At 51.3% G+C, this 20,979-nt stretch overlaps 1 protein-coding gene across 5 annotated transcripts in view; it reads left to right on the forward strand.

Annotated features, from left to right (window-relative positions):
• The first annotated feature begins 16,418 nt into the window (after positions 1-16,418).
• Positions 16,419-20,979, forward strand: part of BCAN (brevican) — a 54,411-nt gene continuing 49,850 nt past the window's right edge. Inside the window, exons 1-2 of one of the 5 annotated variants that reach the window (XM_048828065.2) lie at positions 16,419-16,485; positions 16,986-17,126. The gene's annotated coding sequence lies outside the window, so the exon portion shown is untranslated. The other 4 variants (XM_048828066.2, XM_048828069.2, XM_048828067.2 and 1 more) reach the window with 4 other exon arrangements.

The following is a 20,979-nucleotide window of genomic DNA, read 5'->3' on the forward strand; positions in this document are numbered from 1 at the left end:
AGGTAGTCAGATTTCCCAAAAGGCTTTGTGGGGAATAGCATTCTCCCTCTCATGTACGTCAGTCCACTGGGCTCGATTTATTTTCTAGTCTGACCTCCTGTATAACACCGGCCAGAGACCGTGCCCGAATTCAGTCCTGTTTGAACCAGCGCAGACCTTCCAGCAAAGGCATCCAATCCGGATTTAAAAAATTGCTGTGCAGGAAAATCCACCATAGCCCCTTAACCGTCTCTGCGTTACACTAAACAGATGGAGCTCCCTGTGTCTCTCGTGATCAGGCCAAGCTTTTAATCATTCGCGGGGCTCTTCTCTGAGCCCCCTCCCATTTATCGACATCCTTCTTGTCCTCGTTAGCTGACGGCGACGTCCCTTTAGGCCAATCAAGGGGCCTTAAAGTGGGCTGAAACAATCCCCCCTGAGAGTCCCGCCCCATGCAGGGGTCCTCCCTGGCTGGTGCAGAGCCCTGCACTAGGCTGACCGGATAGCAAGTATCAAAACTCGGGACGGGAGGTGGGGGGTAATAGGTGCCTATGTGAGAAAAAGACCCAGAAATCAGGACTGTCCCTATAAAATCGGGACATCTGGTCACCCTACCCTGCACCCACCCAGCCCCCAGCGTAGGGGAGAGGAAATGGGGGGTGTGGCGGGAGTGCACTGCATTGGGGCTACTCTCTTCCTACAAGCCATCTCTGAAACGTACAAAGCCAGCCCCTCGGGGATGGGCTCCCTCTTCCTTGGTTTTGGGCCTGCTTGGGCAGTGCTACTTAAAGATCCTCTGCTTTAAATGCAGCAAAAGCTGCTCCCTGCAATCCTCCCTCCACCGCTTTCTTCACTCGAGAAGGAGCCTTCTCTGGGCATCCCCTGGTCCCTCACCAACCTCCTTCCAGCGCCTTGAATTTCCACCAAATCTTTGCCAGACATCCTGTCTGGCTGCCCCGATCTCTGGTTTATTTCAGTGAGTCAGTATTGAAATGCCATTAAGCGATACGGATGGCTCTGACCGGCCCAAAGGGCTTGTAATTCATCTCCGGAGCTCCAGACGTCGAGAGATGGGTCTGTGCAGACGAGGAGGAGGCTATAGCTGGGAAAAACATGGCTGAGGAATTGGGGTTGATAGAGGTGGAGGTAGGGGAGGGGACTGTGGAAGCAAAATGCAAGACGCTCTCGTGAGCTGAGAGATTAGTTGGTCCAGGTGATGTGCAACCAGGAACTGTACTTTTTGCTGCTGGTTCAAGTCCAGGCCAAGGCAATGAAGGAGCCCCAAGCCTGGCTCAGGACCCCTTTGGGCTGGGTGCTGCACAGAAACAATCACCACAGTCCCCAGCTCTTCTCCTCCATAGATCACAAAGCACTTTTCAAAGGAGGGCTAGTATGATTGTTCCCATTTTACAGATGGGGAAACTGAGGCACCGAGCGGGGGCGTGACTTGCCCCAGGTCACCCAGAGGCAGAGTTGGAAAGAGAACCCAGATTTCCCAGCTCCCAGACCAGTGCGCTATCCCCTGGGCCCAGGGATTTGCACGCTACGCCTAAGACAAGAGACAACAGGTGGATAAAGTCCACGTCTCAATGACTTATAGGAGTCACCCCCAGCTAAGGCACAGGGCTGATGAAGTCTCTTGTCCAAGGTCACACCAGGAGTCTGATGCGGAGTCGGGATCTGAACCCGGATCTCCTGAGTTCCAGTGGTAGAAAGGGGGGGTGGGAAATAATCCTTCCTTCATCTGTCCTGTCTATTCAGATTGTAACCTCGTTGGGGCAGGGACTGTCTCTTCCGCGGTGTCTGTGACAGCAGGCCCGCAATGTCAGTCAGGGCTTCTGGATGCTAGTGTCATGCAAGTAACAACAGTGCTGGGCCCGACATCGATCAGAACAGAGTGACTCCCGTTTACACGAGCTGAGGATCCAGCTTGCCTTGTTTGGGAGCAGGACAGACTCTGGAATATGGCAGCGAGCGGGTGCAGAGAAAAAGTCCTGTTTGCTCTATGAAGTATTCAGCAAGGAATGTAACCCAGAGGCCAGCTGCCTCTGCCCTGTCTGGGGCTGACATCATGTGGCTTTATTGGAAGGGCGAGCGGAGCTTTGGATGCTGATCCCGAGGACAGGGGCAAACACAGACAGGCCTTCCGAGGGAACTGCAGCAATTGACGCAGACAATTGAAAGAGAGGAGCTGATCGCTGCGGTAACGGTGGGCCAGATTGTCCAAGGTATTTAGGCATGTAGCTCCCAGGGGAGTTAGGCACCTAAATACGTTTGCGGATCCGGGCCTGAGCGCCTCGTTTCATACGACTGATGTCAATAGAGTGCTCGGTGTCTCTTAGCAAGACAGGTCCTTACCAAAAACACAGCAACTCTGTCCTAAAAAGCGTAGTCCAAGCCAAACAAGGAGGGGAAACTGAGTCAAGGAAGGCCAGCTGGGCAGTGGCGGAGCCAAGACGGGAACCCAGGTCTCAGTCCAGTAAGTGCTCTATCCACTACACTGCACTGCCTCTCCCACCCAGTCAATTAATGACTCCCAGTTTACACCAGCACCGGGGACAGTGCAACTAGGCCCCTGTGTTTCTTCAGATCCAAACTTTTGCACTTGGTTGGAGCTCTTGGGACTTGCAGCTTGCGAGGTCAGTTACACTTGTGCTAAGCCACTCCTGACCGGTGTCACTGAAGCCAAGGTGCATGGCAGGGCCCTGCTAGGAGGCTGATATTACTCAGAGTTCACAGATGCTTCTGATGTGCCTTCCGTGCCCCGGGGGTTGCTGCCAGAGATGTGATGGGGATGGTGGACTCAGAGCCGCCTTGTCTACCAGACCTCACGTAGAAACTCAAAAGCCACTGGCTCTCGGTGATTCTTTCTACCCAATGGGACACAGTGCTCAGTCTAGAAGACACCATCAGAGATGCTTAGTTTTGCAGTTCTTAAACTGTGGATTTGTGTCTCCAGAGATAACATGCATTAAAAAAAAAATTTCATTTAACTATTTTACTTAAAAACAATTTTAACAAAGACAAACCTAATTTTTAAACTATTTCAAACATTCATATGCTAGTTTTGTTAAAATATTATGTTTGCTGTTGAAGAAACAAAATCCAGAACACATAACGTTGTCGTTTTAATTAAATAAAACAATGTAAATATCTGTCTGGTGATGTTCTCCTCCTAACACAGCATGGCAAGAAAATCCTCCAAATATTCATGATTGACCTGTTGAACTGGAGATAGTTCACCTCCCAATGACTTCATAAATATCTGCTTCAATTATTTTTGGTAAATGAAATAACCAAACAATCATTCATTTTCTGATATAGCTGTAAAACTAATCTGAAAATTTTCAAAATAAATCACTTTAAAATGTATAGTATGTCCCTTCTAAAAATGAAACCTAAATAATCTATACAGAAGCCCCTGGAACCCCATAAGATTGGGTCCCTAATCCATGAACTAACTATTGGAACTCATTTACAAAACTTATCTTAAACATTACATGAATATATTGTCTCATACTATAGAATTAGAATTTATAATCCCTATTCCATGAGGAGATATCTTTGAGCTACAATGTATCTTAATTAAAACTATCTTTAGAAAGTTTTTTCCTCAAAAAGCCTTTTATCAAAAAAATCCAATTTAAATTAAAAAATTCCGACTTTTTTGATTTAAAAAAATCATTTATTTTTATCCACCCTGCGCACACACATGCAACCCTCCCCCTCCCCGATTCAGGGGCGCATCACACCCTCACATTGCATGGGCGTAAATGACAGCACAAGGCAGAAGGCGATGGGGAAATTGGGCCTTAAATATTCCTCTCTGCCACCAGGAGGCCCTAGACTCTCACAGCTGAGTTAGCAGAGCGGCAGCAGGGCTGTACCCATCCAGCCTCTTCTCCTCCTTTGCGGCTTTCCTGTGCCCTTTCATCTTCTTTCACCCTACTTTGCTTTCTGCCATTCCCCTGCAGGAGAACGACCCAGGATCTTGCCGGCCAGAGAGTTAAACAGAGGTTCAAATCCCCGTTTGGGATAGGGGGCGAGAGAGACCCAGCTGATCCCAAAATCCTGCCAGCAAAGGAAGACTAACAAATGCCCCACCAGCTGAAAAGACCCCCCCCCGGGCTTTCCCCACCCGGAGGGAGCCCACAGACAGGGTGTGGCAGGGGAAGCTGAGAGCCAGGGATACTTCATGGGAGACCAGGAGCCTGTCCAGTGCCTGTTACAGATGCCCTGGGGAGAGTACATGCACTTAGATGCTGTGCTTGTTGAAGAAACCCAGGGCCAGCTCCAGCTCCTGGCACTGGTGGCCAATGCCCCTGCTTACCCCAGGGCTGGATTTGGCCCCCTGGGACTGATTCTCCATCAGCCTGTACCTTGTTTACACCAGTGCAAGGTGGGTGTAATGCTTTTTACACCCAGTGTGGTAGCTGGCCTGATTCTCTTACATGCTGCTCCACAGTGTAAAGGGGCCTTAAAGGAGGCCGTTTCCACGCACAAGAATCCCCTCTGTGCAGAGGGTTTCCCTGGTGGGCATGGAGCTGGCCTAAGGGCCCTGCTCCCAGCTGCTGGTGTGAAGCATATTGGGGGTATGGCTGGAACGCATGGCCCTATGGGTAGTCACTGCTTCCCAAAGGCCAGAAAGGGAAGCAGAGCATAAATCAGAGCAGTTCTGAGGCTGCTCTACCTTATCCCACGGACCCAGGAAGGACCCTGCAGAGCTGCAGAGTACAGGAGGCCCAGTTCTCAGTTACACCAAGGCTCCTTTCCAGGGGTTAATGCCCCAGGGGGAGTAAAAGGGTCAGCCCCTTCACACTGCCAGAATGGAGAAACGGGGTTTTAGTGTAATGGAGGCTCAGGCCCAGGGAGCGCTCAGATGGCTTCAAGCTCCTGTCGCCCCCTGCCCACCCCTGTCCCCGCCCATCCCTATCCCAAGGGCAGGAACAGAGACGCAAAACACCCGGCCCAAGTTGCAAGGAGAGAGTGACTCAGGCCCCCAGTTCCACCTACGAAGGATTTGCTAAGGGGCTGAGAGTCTGGGCTGACCCAGGCAAGGGCTGGGATCTGGGATCTATTTTGTCCCAGCCCCCCAGAGCGTTGGTTTAACGCTGGGGCTCAGCAGCGCACTGTGAGCGTGTTCCACTCTGGGGCTGGGAGGTCGGATTTAACTCCCCATTCTGCCCCACTCCTAAAACAAACAGAAACCCCAGCTGGCAGCAAAGTTAATCAGCCTGCCCGCGTTCCCATCAGACACAGAGCAGCCTCCAGCCCCCTTTGACCATGGCTGTGCACTGATCCAGGCTGCTTAACCTCCTCGGTGGGGCTGGCGGGGCACAACAGTGCCTTGAGCTCGCAGCCCCAACCTGCCCCGGGTAGAAGCTAGTCCCTTCAGGCTCTTACCTGCCCCCTGGATCAAAGCACCTCACAATCATTGCTGAGCTGAGCCAGTGAGGTGGGTCAGAACCCTAACCTCCCCTTTTTCTATGTGGGGAAACTGAGGCACAAAGACTTGCCTGAGCTCACCTAGGGAGCCTGTGGCCGAGCTCACCTAGGGAGCCTGTGGCCAAGCCCAGCGTATGAATCCAGATATTGAATGGTGCGAGATCCCCGCCTGGTGAAAATCAGCAGCACTCCTTTGGATTCAATGGGCCAGATCCCCAGGTGGCACAAATCAGCTTTACTGGATGGGAGCCCATGTACCAGGTCCCCAGCTGGGGCGAGGCAGCTCTGCACCATCGTGAAGCCAATGCAGCTGTTCTGATTGATGCCAGCCGAGGATCTGGCCCGGAGTGTCCAGCGGCCGCGCTTGGCATGGGCGCCGGAAGTGGGTGCTGCCTACGTGGGGCTTAGCAGGGGCCGAGTGAACAGAGAGGAAGGGCTCCTGTGCCAGCAATCTCAGCCTAGTAGGGGCGGGGGGGCCTTTCAGCTGCTCTGTGAAAGCTCCAATTCAGCCGTGAGCCGAGGGGGCATGGGACAGACCCTGCCCATCTGCAGCCTTGGCTGGGGACAGAACAGCTCCGGGGCAGCCCTGAGCAGGGGGATGTGGCTACCGGAGAAGGCTTCTGGTGGCAGCGAATTTCTTCAGTGCCTTTCCCTGTGCCAGGGGCTCTGTACAGCCCTGAGTCCCAGCCAGGATCGCAGCGGGGTCCGGAGTCACATAGGCCAATACAGCCCCATGCTGCGGAGATGTTTGCTTCTCAGAGGAAGCCTCGCTGCACAGGGTCGGCTGGGCAGGGCGCCGCGGGCACAGACGTGGTGGGAACCCCAGAGGGCAGCTTGGCAGGGAGTTGGTGGAAAGGGTGGGGACGGGGGCAGCTTCCCTGAAACATCTGCTTCAGGGCTCCCCGATGTGAGGCCTTGTCAATATCAAAATGTCTTTGTCCATCTCTGGCACTTCCCAGCCCAGGTCTCCAAGCCCTCTGCAGACAGACACACAGCACCCGAGAGAGGGAAACTGAGGCACAGCGTGCCTAGACTTACTTTTAAAAAGTCCAAACCCAAGCTACTGCGTTGCTCCCGCAATTCTCCCACAGGGGAGAGAAAGCTACAACTGAGGAAAGAGAGTCCACGGGGGAGAGTACGGGCAGGAGGAAACAGAGGGACTGGGACAGGCACTGATCTCAGTGCCAGCGTTATAACTCCACTGGGACTTGAACCTCCTGATCTCAGTGTAAAGCCAGAGCCCTGATTGCAGTGGAGCTGAAGGAGCAATCCTGGGGCAGATCTACACCTTAAATGTGCTCCCACACAGCTGCGCCACTGCAGGGCGTAAGCGAAAGCGCTCCTACCCCGACTGGAGAGAGCTCTCCCGTTGGCGTAGTTAATCCACCTCCCCGGTCTTCTAGTCCAGTCCCCTGCACTCAGGGCAGGACTAAGAATTATCTAGACCATCCCTGACAGGGGTTTGTCCAATCTGCTCTTAAAAATCTCCAAGGATGGCGATTCCACAACCTCCCTTGGCAATTTATTCCAGGGCTTCACCACCCTGACAGGGAGTTTTTCCTAATGTCCCACCGAAACTGCCCTTGCTGCAATTTAAGCCCGTTGCTTCTTGTCCTGTCCTCAGAGGTTAAGGAGAACAATTTACCTCTCTCCTCCTACAACCTTTTATGTACTTGAAAACCGTTACCGTGGTCCCTCTCCGTCTTCTCTTCTCCAGACTAAACAAACTCCATTTTTAACTCCCGCTGACAGGGCTGCGTGCACAGTGGGTTGAGGGCGGCGTAACTCCGTCGCTTCGGGGAGTGGATGTTTCACACCCCTGAGCGACGCGGTTATAATGACATAGGCCTGCAGTGCAGACCTGGCCTTAGTTACAGTGATCAGCTGCCCTCAGTGGATCATACACCCGGCCCTGGTACCCAACCCCCAGCCCCACCGTGTATTGCCCCCAGCCCCGAGGCATTCCTGCCTTTCAAACAGGAGCCTGGGGCTGGATTCCCTGATGGGGGCCTGCATTTACCTGGGGGGGGGGGGGAATGGAGTCTCCATCCATTGCAATGTTTAAATCAAGACTGGACAGATGTTGTTCTAATGGATCTGCCTTAGGGATTATTCCAGGGCAGTTCTCTGCCCTGTGCCATCCAGGTGGTTGGACTAGATGATCACAGTGATTCCTTCTGGGCTGGAAATCTCTGAGTTTGTCAATCACAGAGCCAGGCCGACACTGCCTGATAACAGATAGGGAGCTGGAGCAGCGTGAAGTCCAAAGGCGCGACAGAAACAAAGGACGCAGAGGGAAAGAGACAGACGTAACCAATGGTCTCCGAGGTGGAACCTTCCATCATTCCCTCCGGGTCCAATGCTGTCCAGATTCATGGCAGCCCTGCAAAGGGGATGCAAAGGGGGCTTAAACCCACCCCCTTCCCTACCGACCCTATTTTAAAAGCCTGGTGAATTCTCCTGTCGAACCAGAACCTCGTGGGCCTTCTCACCCAAGAGCCAGCTGACCATTCTGAATGCAGGATGCTGGGATTTCTCCCCCTGCTGCAGGGCAAGGATCAGTAATACCAGGGTCACATGCTTCCAAGCTGCTACGGACCCCCTGAATGGCATAAGATAGGCCTGGATTTCAGAGGCCTGGGAGATCAGACTTGGGTCCTTCAGTCTGCTCCCTCCCCACCGCCACCTCTCTCCAGTTCGATGCGTTGATTTCAGCAGCGATGCTTCGGAGCCGTGTGCTGCCAGAAGAGAATCGGGCCTGCTGGGCAGCTGGCTGGGGCTCCCTCTGGTGGAAGGTCTGGCCCTGGTGGAGGGGCTGGATTTGTTCCTGAGCGGGGAGCCCTATCAATTGTGCCAGGGAAGGGGGAGCTGGAGGACCTTGTAAAGGAGAAACAAAGGAACGAGGCAGGCAGACCGGGCATGGAGGGGGAGGGACGTCTAATGGGACAAGCTAATCAGACGCAGCTGGATGAGATGATCCCGTGATGAGAGAGAAGAACAAGTGGCGCAGCCAGGCAGCCGGGGTAGAAAGAGTGGAGAATTGGATGGGAAAGCCGTTAAAGGGCAGAGGAAGATAGAGACAAATGGTCATGACACAGGGCCAAATCCTGAGCTCCCTACCCAGGCTGTGGCTGAGCAAGGCCATCAGGGTTTGCTCTGTGGAAAGGAAGGGGGACAATGGGGCTCAGCAGTCAGGACACAGGGCCTGGTTCCCAGTTACTCCATTCTCCTGCATGGAGATAAGCCCCCTTTGCACTCCCTGGGTTCCTGGGCCATGCAGGAGCCTGGCTGGCCACTGGTGTCAGTTAGAGCAGCCTCAGGGATGTTCTAACTTTATATTCTGCTCCTTATGGGCCCTGGGGAACAGGGAATAGCCACAGCACAGTGTGCTGGAGCCACGTCCCTGATCCACTTCCCTGCACCGGGCTCTGGGAGCCAAGACCTTACTCCAGCTTCATTCTGGCCAGGGAGGCTCTGCCCCGAGAAAGGGGGATTCTCAGGAGGGCGTTGCCACCCACTTTGCTTGACCTTTGAGCTGCTCTCGGCACAGGGGTGAATTTCACCCCGGAGGAGCAAAAAAGCCCGGAGGCCGAGAGCCGCGCGCAGGCCAAGCGGGGAACATTTGCTACCAATTATGGTTTCACATCTCTTGCTGAACGTGCAGTTCAGGTTTCCCCTCTTTGAGCGTTTTGCCACAAATGTACCGACTCAGGATGTGATCTCATGAGCTGAGCAGAGACTGGTTGGGTCAGGGCTTGGACGGGAGACCTGCTGGTCATTGCTGATTCAGGAGATGGCAGAGAATCGGTGCAGAATGAATGGGCCATTGTGGAGTTTGGGGGGGGGCCTGGATGTCAGGTAAGATGCAAGCCCAAGTCTCTGCCCACTTGTGGTCATGTCACTGTTGGCACGATGGGACTGTGCGATGTGGCGTCCTGGCTCTGTTGCATTAGGGGAATCACATTCTGCAAACACCCTGTCTGGTTCAGTTGGACACAGTATTTTCCTCCCTCACTTCCTGTCCTAAAGTCTTGTGCGGTGTTGCTGCAGGATGTTAAACAGCTGCCACCCTCCACTCCAGAGGTGGCTGCATTTCAGTGCTTTTGGAGTGATCCCTGTGCAGTGCTGTGAAACAGCTGGCACGTCCCTACACAGGGAGGAGAGAAGTGACCCCATATACAGATATATCCCTTGCCTACCTGTCTGAGGTGTTTAATGCTTGTCATAGAATATCAGGGTTGGAAGGGACCTCAGGAGGTCATCTAGTCCAACCCCCTGCTCAAAGCAGGAGCAGTCCCCAATTTCTGCCCCTGATCCTTCCTAAATGGCCCCCTCAAGGATTGAGCTCACAACCCTGGGTTTAGCAGGCCAACGCTCAAACCACTGAGCTCTCCCTCCCCCCGCTTTGAGATCAGCAGATCCTGCAGGAGCCCAGGGTACAGTGATCATCAGATGAAAATGAAGGCCAACAATTAAGTTATATGATAGGAAAACCCTTCCAACTCTGGGGAAAAAAGCAGGGATGGGATAGAGCTGCCAAAGGAGCCTGTAGAATTGCTGGCCTGGCAAATATTCCAGGCCGGAATAGACATCCGTCTATTTCAGATGGTTTAGGAAACAATTAAGTCGCTTTTGCTCTGACTCAGGGTGGGGACGGAATTAGATTTAAAATGAGCTGGTTTAGCTAGGCTCCCACGCCGAGCATCCTTGGCCCTAAAAGAGAGAGGCTGCAGGAGAGGAAGGGGCTCATTCATGTCGGGCAAGGGGAAGGGTGAGATGGCAAGGAAAGATGGCAGCACTATATCCCACTCTGGGATACAGGATTTTCCAGTGCCTTCCCTGTTCTGTACAGGGAAAAAGACACAGCCACATTCGAGTGACCGAACATTTCCAAGGGATACAAATCGGGCTCCGTGAAATTTTGGGGCCGAAACTGTTTTCGGCATAAAATGCAGATTTGACAGCACCAGAAAGATGGTGCGAGTTCTTGTCAGTTTCGCTGAATTGTTCCGGTTAAAAAGAGTGCCCCCCCCCTTGGAAAAAATCTAAACATTTTGTTTGAACATTTTCTAAATGAAATGTTTTGATTTTTTGGCTCAAAGCAACTTTTTTGTTTCAACCTTTCCCTTCATCTTATTTTTAAAACCCAAATAAAATGGTTGAAATCAAAACAAAACATTTCATTTGAACTAAAACAGGGTTGGTTTTTTTTAAAAAACTTTTTGATTAATCAAAAATTTTGAAAACATTTGTTTTCTGTTTGACCTGAAACAATTTTTGTCTGGAATTGCCAGAGAACCAAAAAATCCATTATTTGCACAGATCTAGATGCAAACCCTCATGCTTCAGGGCAAAACCCTGGCAGGGGTCAGGAAGATACATCCCCTGTGGGCTAACTATTGTCCAGTCTGGGGTTTTTTCAGTTTTCCCTCAAAGAAGATGGTACTGGCTACCACTGGAGACAGGACCCCAGACAAGATGGACTATTGCTCTGATCCAATAGGTCGAATCGTTATGCTGCTATTTACTTTGGTTCAAGACATGTTTGCTGGAAATTGGGCTTCGGTGCAGCTCTGGATGCAAAATCACACTCCTGGGCTTATTTTTAGGGCTTGATAAAAAATGAAATTTCCATCCCATGGGAAATTCCAAGATTTCAAAATCTGTTTGAGCCCCCTATCGGGTTGAAATCTCAGAACTGTTCGCAAAGTGAAATATGCCAAAAATGTGTGTATATGCTACATATAACATCAATAAGGAGTCCGGTGGAAGAAGTGTTTTTTTTACCCACGAAAGCTTATGCCCAAATAAATCTGTTAGTCTTTAAAGTGCCACCGGACTCCATGTTGTTTTTGTGGATACAGACTAACACAGCTACCCCCTGATACTTGATATAACATCAATGTAAGTTCATAATATATTCTAACATATAATAGAACGTAAATATGGCTGAAGATGGTGAACTTGAATGCGAGATACAGGCCACATTGGGGAGTGCTGGAAGAGGGCAGAACAACATCTCAAGGGTAGCGTATGATGAGTGTACGCCACTGAGACTAAAAAGCCCCACTGTATAGGACAACGGGCCCCCACCACGCTGTACGGCATAGGGGCACGGGCGATGGAGAAAGCGGGTTCAACGCTTGCCGGTTTGAGAGGAGATGTCTTTACAGCATACGACAAGACACACAAAAGGGACGGATTTCGAAATGGGAGTATGAGGATAGTAGTGATCAATGGCTCCATGTCTAGTTGGCAGCCGGTATCAAGTGGAGTGCCCCAAGGGTCGGTCCTGGGGCCGGTTTTGTTCAATATCTTCATAAATGATCTGGAGGATGGTGTGGATTGCACTCTCAGCAAATTTGCGGATGATACTAAACTGGGAGGAGTGGTAGATACGCTGGAGGGGAGGGATAGGATACAGAAGGACCTAGACAAATTGGAGGATTGGGCCAAAAGAAATCTGATGAGGTTCAATAAGGATAAGTGCAGGGTCCTGCACTTAGGACGGAAGAACCCAATGCACAGCTACAGACTAGGGACCGAATGGCTAGGCAGCAGTTCTGCGGAAAAGGACCTAGGGGTGACAGTGGACGAGAAGCTGGATATGAGTCAGCAGTGTGCCCTTGTTGCCAAGAAGGCCAATGGCATTTTGGGATGTATAAGTAGGGGCATAGCGAGCAGATCGAGGGACGTGATCGTTCCCCTCTATTCGACATTGGTGAGGCCTCATCTGGAGTACTGTGTCCAGTTTTGGGCCCCACACTTCAAGAAGGATGTGGATAAATTGGAGAGAGTCCAGCGAAGGGCAACAAAAATGATTAGGGGTCTAGAACACATGAGTTATGAGGAGAGGCTGAGGGAGCTGGGATTGTTTAGCCTGCAGAAGAGAAGAATGAGGGGGGATTTGATAGCTGCTTTCAACTATCTGAAAGGGGGTTCCAAAGAGGATGGCTCTAGACTGTTCTCAATGGTATCAGATGACAGAACGAGGAGTAATGGTCTCAAGCTGCAGTGGGGGAGGTTTAGATTGGATATTAGGAAAAACTTTTTCACTAAGAGGGTGGTGAAACACTGGAATGCGTTACCTAGGGAGGTGGTAGAATCTCCTTCCTTAGAGGTTTTTAAGGTCAGGCTTGACAAAGCCCTGGCTGGGATGATTTAACTGGGAATTGGTCCTGCTTCGAGCAGGGGGTTGGACTAGATGACCTTCTGGGGTCCCTTCCAACCCTTATATTCTATGATTCTATGATTCTATGATACAAAGCAAAGTCCGTGATGTGGCTGACAAAATCCAGCAAGCAGGACTGGGCTGGTGTGGAGGCCTGGGGAAGATGAATGCAGGGGAGCTGGTGAAGACAGCCTGGCAGAAGAGGATGGGAGGAGAGACCCCGAGGAAGACCAAGGAAGTGGTGGCTGGACTGCATCAAAGGTGGTCAGCAGGTAAGTCCCCGTAGCACTGCCTGGGTGCCGGATGCTTGCACAATGCCCCGTCCCCAGTTAATGGGAAAAGGGGAAGAAGAAAACAGAACATAATATAATCGAGACTATACCCCAAAAGTCCAAATAACAAAGTCAAACCCCAACGAGTTCTGGAAGGAAGAGCGTTTGATCATTTCCTGCAGTCATGTCAGTGAAATCGACATGGTCCCATGCAAAGTTCTGATTTTGTCAATTCGTCTTTTCCCAACAGAGCATTTTCAACAACCTCAGCTTATTTTACTCTAAGGGGTTTGAACCCAGGCCTCTGATTGCGGCAGCTGCTGCCGGAACGCTGCTTTGAGTCCAGAGCTGGCCTCTCTGTGGGTTTACACTCTCACACAAGCCTTGCTAGCAGACTCTTTCTTGGTACCCACAAATCTTTCTCGTGGTGAAGACATGTCCCTTTGCCTCTCCCTCACCCCACACCTGAGGAAGCAACAGCACCAGCCGTTTCATTAAATAAGGTGCCCCAGCCTGTAAATGGGAAAACAAACTAATGAAATTCCAGCATTGGTCAATGACAGCCCCGTTACGTCTTTGGAAATATAATAGCTAGCTCCGATACACTGAGATCTACAGGGGACAAAAAAACCCAACAAAGTTCTTTACAAAGAAGATTGGTATTGTTATTTCCATTTTACAGACAGGCAAACTGAGGCCCAAAGGGGTGAAGGACTTGCCCGAGGTCACCAAACCTGTCAGTGCTGATACTAGAATCCAGATCTCCCGAGTCCCAGTGCAGTGTTCTACGCACTAGGCCACACTGCCTCCTGATATCATTGCCTCCCCGGGGATGTGCATCAGGGCATTCTCTTGACCCTGCTAGTGGAACCCAGCGGTTTTATTGGTGAAGCAGATTTTTCTTTCTTGTTTATTTTTTACTCTGCAGGGAAATCTCCATCTCCCCTCTCTTTTAGCAGGAAAGCCCAGGCTTCCCTATTGGACTGGAGTCTCTCTTCTCCTGGCCGTTTGCATGCAGACTCAGCACAGATGGCTTTTTCACAGTTGCAGGAGCGTCAACAGACAGCTCTGCTCACTCTGGAGGGTAATGTTGATTCATGCCCTACGTGTTCGGACTGGACTCCGGCAAATCACAGGTGCTCCATCAAGTCAAGCGATGGCTGCTCAATGTCCCATCCCGTCTGCTACCCTTCTTACAATAAGGTCACCTCTCTCCAGGCTCTGTATGCGTCTATCTAGCCGAAGCCTGGTTAGCTTGTGGGCTCAGACCTCGGTTCCATTCCCTGCTCCCTAACAGACTTCCTTGGTGACATCGGGCAAGTCACTTAGTCTCTTTGCCTCAGTTTCCCCACCTGTAAAATGGTGATGATAGCACTGTATTACCTTTCAGGGACAGACATCAATCCAAGGTACTGATATGGCCTGCACAGGGGTCACTCACCCAGCTCTGAAATGCTGCCACTCTGAGGCAGGATGTAACAGCTATTTGACAGTGCACAGAGATCATTCCCCAGCACCAAAATGCCACCACCTCTGGGGTGGAACCTGGCAGCTGTTTCACAGTGTTCAGACAACACCGTTAACTAGATCTTAATTCTTAGAGTGATAAATGATTCATTCCATTCAGGTGCTGTTGCTCTCTGTAAATTCAATGAAGCCATTATCCAACAGGCCCCTCTCCTGCTGCCCTCTGGTAAGGGACGTTTGAGAGAGATCTAGTTATAAAATACGAAGTTCTACACTGAATCCTACTTGCAGGCTATAAGACCTTTCAGAGTAACTTTTATCCTCCAAAGAGAGCCCAAGGCCTTCACAAACTAAGCGCAAATTTATGCCTTTAGTTTCTTCCAGGAAATCCAATTCATTTCCAAAGACAGTGTGGTCCAGTGACTAGGACACTAAATCACGACAGCTCGGTTCTGTTTCTGGCTCTGCCACTGACCTGCAGGTGTACGTACAGCCCGTTTGCATGCAGGGTCTTGATCCCAGCTGGGGCCTGTAGGGGCTACCGTAATCATAAAAGAAAAAGCCTTTGTATAACCAATGGCAGAATTTGGCTCTACCGTTGCTGACATGCAGCCAGCTCTGGGGTGGAAGGCTGCAGCCAGTTGGCACGGAGCACCAACATTGCGGGTTAGGAGAGATTTCTGCCAAGGATAATGAAGGCAAAACTCCACTCTTAGGAGAAACGCCCTGAAATACTTAATGCCCAAGTAGGGCAGACAGACAGGAGCTTGATTTTTAAAATGCTCATTCAGTGAGTGTCCAGCAAACTGCAAACAATTTGCCTGAAATAGATTTATTCCTCTGCCTTGCCAGGATTTGAACCGGTGTCTACTGGAAGGACAGAGTCTTTGCTCACCAGCACAACCAAACCACACAGATTCTAATGGAGCAACGCCCGATTTACCCACTGGAGTCAGTTCAGAATCAGGCCCCACTCAATCGAGCAGCTAAACTGACAGTGTAGTGCCCATTCTTAGCCCCTCACCCAGGATTTCCAAGCACTTAAACACGACCCCTTTGTGATTTGATTCGGTCCTTATCCCCGTCCTCTTTTTCCAGATGGGTAAACTGAGGCACGGAGGGTTCCACTCAAGGCCTGGAAGGAAGCAGGTTCTCATGGGGGAAAAGCTACTTAGTCTTTTCTGCAACTGAAGACATCCAGGTGGCCTCACGGAACGTACCGCACTTGGGAACAGTCAGGCTGACAGATGTTGTTCCATTGCACTTTCCTGTCGGGCTCTCTGTGCCCATCGGTTGTCTCGTATGCTTTGGGCACATCTACATTTGAGCCGGCAGCTGTGATTCCCAGCTTGCGTGGCCGTACCCATGCTAGCTCTGCTTGCATATCCGCAGCAGGATGGGCGGCTGCTCAGACTAGCTGCCCCAAAGACAAAGACAAACCTGCCTGACCCAGTGACCCACTGGCCTGAGCCACCATAGAGACGTATGGACAGATACGTTTATCGGCGCCGGGAATTACACCTCCCAGCTCAAATGCAGATGGGCTCTTAGACTGGAAGCTCTTTGGGGCAGGGACCGTCTTTCTGTTCTGTGTCTGTACAGCACCGAGCGCCCTGGGGTCCTGGGCCAGGACTGGGACTCCCAGGCGAGACGGTTACAAGGATAACAAAGTGAACAGGATTTCATTCCCCACCCTGAGCCGCTGACGCCAGGTGCCCCTCGGAGTTGCCACCCGCTATTAAAGAAGCGGCGTTCAGGGAAAAAAAAAACATCCCAGGTTCTCGATTTGTCGCTAACTTTTCTGGCGCGAACTGCTGCCAAATGCTAGGCCGTGTAGCTGGAGCCGTGTGGGTCCCAGGATATTGGAGAAACGAGACGGGTGAGGTCATTTCTTTTATTGGACCAACTTCTGTTGGGGAGAGAGACCAGCTTCCCAGCCACTCGGCTCCATCCGGGCTCCCCCAACGCTCACAAAGACTCCGGGTAATTTACATTACAAAGCAGCCGCCCTCTGTCCTGCCCCTTTGTGCCTTCCGCCAAAGGCTGAAAATAACTCAGCCCAGGGTTCAAACTGCACCCCCCCCCCGCAAATAGGGACAGGGCAGGGCTGGTTTGTGCATTTCTGCTTGCAATCTGAAACGATGCACAAAGGTATCAACTAACATTCACGCCGCTAGACGGCAGGTAGCCGCGTGTGTCTATTGAAACCCGTGTGTGTGCAATGAGGGGACGATCAGGATAAGGGGACTAGACGGGGGGGGGGGGGGGGACCCTGCATTTCTCCAAGCAGAAGCACTGTGCTTTGGGTTGCAACTCAGGGGCATCAGCAAGTTTTGGTGCATTGGATTAAAAATCTGTCCTGCTCCAATTTCCCCCTCTCTCCGTGGGATATTCTGCTGGGTTTTGCCAGTTGCAAAGGGGAGGGGGGAATTTTGCCAGCACGGCGTTGAATTAGAAATACATTTGCCAAGCTGTGTGATTTCTTGGCACTCTTTTTTTAAGGGGGGGGGGAGAATAAAAGGAGGGGGGGGGAAGGTTTTGTGTGTGTGTCTGTGCATCGGGGAGCTCGTTTCAACCTGGGTCCTGCCTCGCCCGCTGTCTGAGCTCCCGGCGGTATGCGTTTTCTGTGCTCTCTTTTGGAATAACTGCAGTTCCCCTCTGCATTGGCCCACTGCAAGATCCAGCCCAGCTCCGGAGGAGAAGTTCCCACTCTCCAGCCCCCTTCGCAAGATCAGCATCCACACGCCTGGCGTGAATTTCCACCCCTGCAGCCGGCTGCCTTCTCAGGAGAGGTTAGTGAGCGACTTTGATTTCGCGGCTTCCTCCTTGCTGCGCTGGGATCCAGGCTGGGCTCTTCGGTTTCTTCTGGATTCTTTTGGGGCTGGGTCGTGAATCCTTTCCTCGCATCGCGGAGCAGCAAGCTACTCCCAGGCGCGTTCCCCTGGGGCGACGGGGCTCCCCCTTGTGAATAAAGGACTCACACGTTGGCCCTTGGGTTTGTTTTTCCAAGTGCAAATAGATTTATTGAGAGGTTTCAGAGGAGCAGCCCTGTTAGTCTGTATCCGCAAAAAGAACAGCAGGACTTGTGGCACCTTAGAGACGAACCCATTTATTTGAGCATGAGCATCGGATGCATCCGATGAAGTGAGCTGCAGCTTATGCTCAAATAAATGGGTTCGTCTCTAAGGTGCCACAAGTCCTGCTGTTCTTTTTGCGAACAGATCTGTTGGTCAGTCTCTCTTTTTTTGGAGGACAGAAAGTCAGAGGAAAAGCTCAGCCTGGCACTGAGATCTCAGCCTCTTGCAGAGTGTGACAGGCAAAGCCATTTTCCAGTGCAAACAGTTTTTGGTTGGGGGTGTGTGTGTGTGTTGCGGTTGATGCATGAGAAGACATGCAGTGAATATGCCATTTGCAACACTCAGCTCTGTGCAGCAGGCAGGGGATCAAGGGGGGGACGCTTGTCACTTCAGCTGGGGCCCCTCATGTGGCTACCTCGGGGATTTGTCCTTGGATCTGCGATGGTCCAGGGTTTCTCTCGCCGCACTGAACAATTGTATATGTGGGCGAGCAAGCCTTTTAATAGGTTGCCTCCTCCCTTGTGTTGCGTGTGCAAACTCTCTCGTCCTCTCACTCCTTCACGGCTCCAGCCCTGGAAACGCGTGGGGGACTTTTAATGGTTTTTATTTCCTTTTTTTTTTTTTTAAAAGTGGCATGTAAGAGAGAATTTACCACTGGCCCGGGTTCCATCCTGCATTAACAGCCCTGGAGCCTGGCACTTGCCGTTTGTACATAGAGGGCAGGGACAGTCTAGGCACTGGCAGGGCAAGCTTGTGCTAAACTTCTGCGAATGCGCCGTTGAGCTCTGCCCCGGCCAGACTGTCTTTAATGGAGCAGGTTGAATGTAACTCGCTCTGTGGGCTTTCTGCTGAGACTGCCAATAATTGGGCGGGTGGGGGGGGGATGTGCTAAGGTGGCTTTCCTGTAAGAAGGATGGGCTAGCGGCTCCTGCATGAGGCTGGGATCCAGGAGACCTGGGTTCTTGCTGTGTGTGACCTTGGACAATCCACTCCATCCACCTTGTGCCTCAGTTCCCGCCCATATAAAATGGGGCTGCCCTATTCCACAGGGGTGCGGTGAGGCTAAAGGCACCCATGCCTGAGAGGTGATCGCCTGCTGTGGTGAAGAGGGCAGCTCAGTGCCTGGAGAGCTTGCTTGGGATCAGCTCTCAGGTGCTGGGTTTGATGCAGAGGTTCTTCAGCCTGCCTTATGCAGCAGGTCAGGTGGAAGGAGCCTAGCGGCCTGGAAATCGACAAGACACTCTTTGCAGCCCCTCTGCGGCAGGAGCCTAGCGTGTTTCCTGGAGGAAGGCTTTGCAGGGAAATGCTGGGGGTGGGGACTTACTCAGGTTCATCTGTTTGCACAACAAAACCCAGCCTTGCAGATTCCCTAGTGGGTCCCATGGAGAAGCATGGAAGGCCAGCCGTATCCAACCCCATGTACCTTGTCTGTTGCAATGACCCCCCAGAAACTCCACCTGCTAGCTCAGGACTAACCTGCCCCCATGCAGGGCAACGGCACGTTTACTGTCTGCGATACAACAAGCCGGAACCAGCCCGCAAATACGCCCCGTGCCCTGAGGGCCCCATCGCACAGCCCCTGTGGAGCTAACGGACCCGACCCCAGGGTGGATTTGATTTAAATCACTAGTCAGGGAGACTCGATTTAATCATGGATTTCTACATAAAAGAGCATTCTGGAATATGCTGCTCAAACAGTTTCACTTTTGTTTCTACTGCCTGTCCCTCCCTTCTCACATTTATCTGCAGACTCCTTCTCCTTGTCCAGATCTATTCCGCCCCCAACAATCTTCTATTCACTGAACTTTTTGAAACTTTGCACTTTTAGAGCGGGGTAAGGGATGGACTCTGTGTACACAAATTTGCAGAGGGACAATAGGGTTGGGGTCTGTTATTTCTCACCTCTCTATATTATTTATTTATTTTAAAACATTTTGGCTGTTAACAAGCGTGTTCTCTCTGGAGACACAAATCCACAGGTTGAGAACCGCAAAACGAAGCATCTCTGATGGTAACTTCTAGACTGAGCACTGAGTCCCATTGGGTAGAGAGAAAGATTCACCTAAATAATCTCTACAGAAGCCCCTGGAACCTCATAAGACTGGGTCCCTAATCCATGAACTAACTATTGGAACTGCTTTACAAAACTTTTCTTAAACTTTACATGAATATATCATCTCATACGATAGAATTAGAATTTATAATCCCTATTTCATGAGGAGATATCTTTGAGCGACAATGTATCTATCTTTAGAGAGGGTTTTTCCTCAAAAATCCGATTTAAATTAAAAAAACCCGATTTTTTTTATTTTTTTTTTTTAAAATAATTGATTTTTATTCACCCTGCCCAACTCTCAGCCCGTTGAAAACAATGGCAGCTTTGCCGAGGAGCACGGCAGAATCGGGCCTCTCTGCTCCAACGCCTCAGTATTAGGATGGAGTTCCTGACGGCACGTCTCCACTTAAACAGCTGCCCTGCTTCAATGTAGACGCTCACGCTACTGACGCCAGTAAGCAGTTCTCCTATCAGGAGTCGACAGCCAGGGGGATAGAAGAATTCCTCCGTCCACCTAGCACTGTCTACACCAGGGGTGTATGCTGATGGACGTCCCCAGTGGAGACCAGCCCTCAATTTCCAGGCTGGGGAGGGAATTAAGACCCTTAATTGCACTTTTTTTTGTTTTGTTTCAGCTAATTGATGGCTATTTATCTTGCTGCAAAAGTTTCCACCCTAAACTGGCAGTTCAGAGGCACCGCAGAATACTTGCTGTTACTTTAGCATTATTATGAAAAGGCTGGAGGGTCCAACCTAGATCAGTGGCCAAGCGTGCAGACACACTGGCCCAAACCCTCAAGGGTATTTAGGCACCTAACTCCCACTGGAGTGAAGGGCCTAAATACATGAAGATCTGGGCTACAGTGCTTAAAGTGGGAGGAGTAATTTAAAGTGGAAGGAGGGGGTCAATCCCCCCCCCAGTCAAAATCTAAACACTGAGCTGGGTTGTGCAATTTAAGCTCTCTTTCTAAAGCTGCCGCTCCCAGTTTAGGATTGAATCCCTCATTTTGTTCAGACCACATTAAGCACAGCAACCCCACAGTAAGAGACAGCCCAGGTCCTGCAGCGCTGACAGTCTAAATAGGTGAGAGGAAACTGAGGCACGCAGAGACTTGACTTGCCCCAGGTCAGCTGCCAAGCCGGGACTAGGACCCAGGTGTCCCAACTCCTTTCCCAATGACCTAGCCACAAACCACCACTGCCAGGCCTGCTGCAAGGAGATGTTGTTAAGATGGAGGAAACTCAGCCCTTCAGAGGGGGGGGCCACAAGGGAGAGCCAGTTTGGAGCAGAACTTTCCCCACAGTGTTGGGTGGTCCTGGGATCTGGGTTCTGGGTCCTTGTACCGTACCTGTCACAGTAGTATCTGAGCACCTTCCACCATGAAGTGACAGCGATCCCATGGGGTTGGTTTCTCCCAGCCACCTGCCTAGGGGGTTTAGAAGCTTGCAGAGTCAGCACAACCCTAGATCTTTGATCCTCCGCAACACCTCCCCCTGTAAGGACAAGGGGGA

This window comes from Caretta caretta, chromosome 24 (assembly GCF_965140235.1).
Source record: "Caretta caretta isolate rCarCar2 chromosome 24, rCarCar1.hap1, whole genome shotgun sequence".
Lineage (NCBI taxonomy): Eukaryota > Metazoa > Chordata > Testudines > Cheloniidae > Caretta > Caretta caretta.